We start from the raw sequence: 3,569 nt of genomic DNA, 5'->3' as shown, positions 1-3,569 counted from the left end.
TCTAGAGTTTATTCTTAGCCTACTTCAACAATTCATGGCAGTGCTGAGCTTCTAACAACACTTACTACCAAACACCGATTTCATTTCAAGAAAAGAATACTTGGAAAGTTTACATTATTTTACCTGGTACATGTTGACAGATTCAGCAGGAAAGTGTGCGTTTAAACCCTTTGGGGACAGGTCAGTCATTTTCTACTTTCTGCTGTAAGGATATTCTGCTATTCCTGTTCCCTGGGGTAAATGAGCAGGATGAACCCCTCTAGCTACAGCCCCCAAATTCCTGGAAAGCAAGAATCAGACTACCTGCAGTGACAAGGCTTGGCCCTTGCCTGTCACAGTGTCTGCGTCAGAGCGAATGCCATCATTTGACTGGTTGGAAGTAAAGCAGGCTCAACCCTCATTAGCTGCCTCGGCCTGCTCTGAAGAAACATAAAGAGACATCCATGACTCTTTCAAGGAGGCATGTATGAGCTATAAGATGTTTGCCTATATAGAGAAGCAAAAACCTGAACCATTTCTGGCTATCCAAGAAGAGTATCGACCAAGTGAAAGTGAGGAAGGAGAAAAGACACTAGACATGAACAAAGAAGGGAGCAGAGGACTTTCGAGAAATAAGTCAAGTACTACAAAAAAAACTGGAGAATTCCAAACATAATAGGAGAAATTGGATCCACACAAAATATATCTAGAAGTTGTCTTGGTCTTGAACAATAGTAACAAGTTGCTTTACAAAGAAATGTATCAGAACACTTGACCCTATTTACAGATTCAGTGAGCCCACGAGACCAGTTTCTGTAGGGTCTGGGAATGATGATGCATTTGAAAACGCTTACCCATCCTGTCTGTGAGTAACCATCTCAGCTACATGAAAAGGGGTTTAGGAGAAAACAAAGTGGTGGTTTAGAAGGGCAGGTCTATGAATAGAATATGTAGGGTTTCTATTGTTCATCCTCAGAAATTCAGGGACCTTAGCAGCTCTCCCCAGAGAGGTAAGGGCTGAGAGGTGAGTTCACTAGCCTCCATTTTATAAAGGGCCATTATCTAGATGTTTACAGCTGCCTGCTTCTTATCCTCCCTGAGGATAGAAACAAGGAAAGGATCTGAAAATACAGGAAAATAAATTGACGCTGGGCCAAAGGGACTTCCAGAATGAGGTCTGTGGAATGTTAGAAAACCAGGCTGGTTGTGGCATTTCCTCCTTTGACCTCATCCAGATCCCAGACAGTCATTTATGCAGCTAAGATAAGGTCTTCATAGCTCAGCTGGAACGAGGTTCTGAATCTTCTCAGACTTTAAAATAGAATTAAATGTCACCGAAGTCATTTTAAGTAAGTTACTTTCTTCTGCCTTAAAACTTTGGTCTGACTGGAAATAACCCCCTACACCATAAGGAGGAAGGCCTCTGAGAAGCTGCTGGCCCACCATCACTGGCAGTGACTTTCTCATTTCCATGCTGCTAAGACCTGTGCCCATTCCCTGATATCCTGTGTCACCTAAGCGTCGTACAGTGTGATATCTGCAAGTGAGTCAGAGGCATCCTGTTGTTTAGATCTTCCTACACCTTCTAATCCAGAGAAAATTCAAAGGTGGAAGGTGGAAATGCCAGGCTTCCCCAAACCTGCTTACCTCGCCAGGCCACACTGACCTCCTGCCCATCTTTGCTCATGTACCACAAAGCAGTTGATGTTTGGCAGTGCACCTTGCTCCGTCTATTGTTCTATGAATGTGTGGTAGACAAGAAACGCTCCCGTTCTCTATACACTTTCCAGCATTTCTGTAAGACTGCATCTGAGTTTTCATAAATTCCAACACTCACTTTGATAAACTACAAACCTGTCTTTCTTATGAGCTGTGGTAGACTTAGGAAAACACAGAAGATAATTTTTCATCTCTCTGCCTAATTGCTCCCATAAATACATATTAAGAGGAAGAATAAAAAAATGAATCATATACAAGCAGTTGTGAAATTGTTCTCAGCATGAGTGCTAGAAATCATACCACAGATTAACAGGAACATTTAAGTACACGTACCCTAACAAATACAGTGTTCCTCCCATGCCCCCATGCATGTGCTCCTCCACACACACCCCTCCATGCACTCTCCTCTTTCCCCTCACTTCATGTATCCCCTCCATACTTCCCTGCACATACTCCTCTCATACCCCACGCCTCTCCATGTGCTGTTCTTTGGTTTATGGCCCACTGAGTATACGTAGTGCTGCTCTAATAGAAGTAGGGCCACCCAATGGGACATGTTTTACCACAGGATACACCAGTAACTGTCAATTGCCAGTAGCTCCGTATGCAGTCAGGGGAGCTTCCCGAGTCCCTCTGCATCAGTGTGGAAGCTGACTGACTTGCACTTGTGCAGGCAACCACAGCTTTTGTGAGTTCACGTGCGCAACAGCCCTGTCATGTTCATAAGGTACTATTTCACAGCCGTCCTCCTGTCTTCCAGTTCCTTTGAGAGCAGGGCCAGGGGTGACTTGCTCACCCAGAAGCAGCGAGAGACACATCATGCTTTGCTCAGCTGGTGAGATCCTCAGAGCTGTTCAGCCAGAATTTCAGTACACCCAGTGTAAGCTGCACTGGTACGATCCAGATCATGCTGGTTTTACAAGGCAGGCAGAAGACAGAGTTTTGAGAGAAAGGAGGCTCTATCAACATTTCAGAAAAAGGGCTGGGAGACCGCGCAGTGTGTTCAGCAGGTGGCTGATGGGGCTGTAAGAGCAAAGCCAAAGCTGCAATAAAGATGACATGAAGCTAGAGATACCAGGGGCTCTGAATTCTTGCCAATGTAAGCTACAGGCGGCATGTAAAAATCGGCCTAGAGGCTGCAGTCAGGAATACTGCTGAGGCGAAGCTACCCAAGCCCTGGAAGGGCACACTTCTGTGTGACCAGATGCCCCATGCTTCTCTGGAGACTTTAAATTCTGTCTTAGTTTTGATTGTATCAGGGTTTGCAGTTGAGTTGATTTTGAGTCTTAGGGGAGACATTGAAGTTGGACTTTTGAGCAAAGATGGAATAATTAAAACCCTGGGGACCCTGACAAATGAACCAGTTGGATTTTGAATTAGATTGAGCCTTTAGGGGCCAGAAATCGAATGCTGGGGCTGGAATATAGTTCAAGGGTTGAACACTAGGTTCTTAAAATCAAGATCATGGGCTTGATGCCAGCACCAATGGAGAAAATGTCATGGTTTAAATAACTGGTCTTCAAAGGCCTATGGACTGGGAATCTGGTTTCTAGTCTATGGCATTATGCAGGATGGTAGACTCTTTAAAGGGCAGAGCACAGTAAAAGGCATTTTGTTGTGGGGCATGCGTTGAAGAGGGAGGTACAAATGCAGTGCGTTGCTCTTCTCTTGTGTTCTGGCCATGTGGCAAAGAGTGCGTCCACACATTTCCACCTTGTCATAGACCCAGAAGCCATTGGGCTAATCAGTGAAATCACAAAACCTGGGAGCCGAAATAAGCATCATCATTATGATAAGCTGTTTGATCTCAAAAGTCTGGAGCAGTAACTACCATAACTGACAACATTGTGGGGAAACCTGTATGATGACAG

The sequence above is a fragment of the Myodes glareolus genome, chromosome 4 (genome assembly GCF_982192425.1).
Source record: "Myodes glareolus chromosome 4, mMyoGla1.1, whole genome shotgun sequence".
In the NCBI taxonomy this organism is placed as follows: domain Eukaryota; kingdom Metazoa; phylum Chordata; class Mammalia; order Rodentia; family Cricetidae; genus Myodes; species Myodes glareolus.
The sequence above is the reverse complement of the archived record's forward strand: the minus strand, read 5'-3'. Positions refer to the sequence as shown.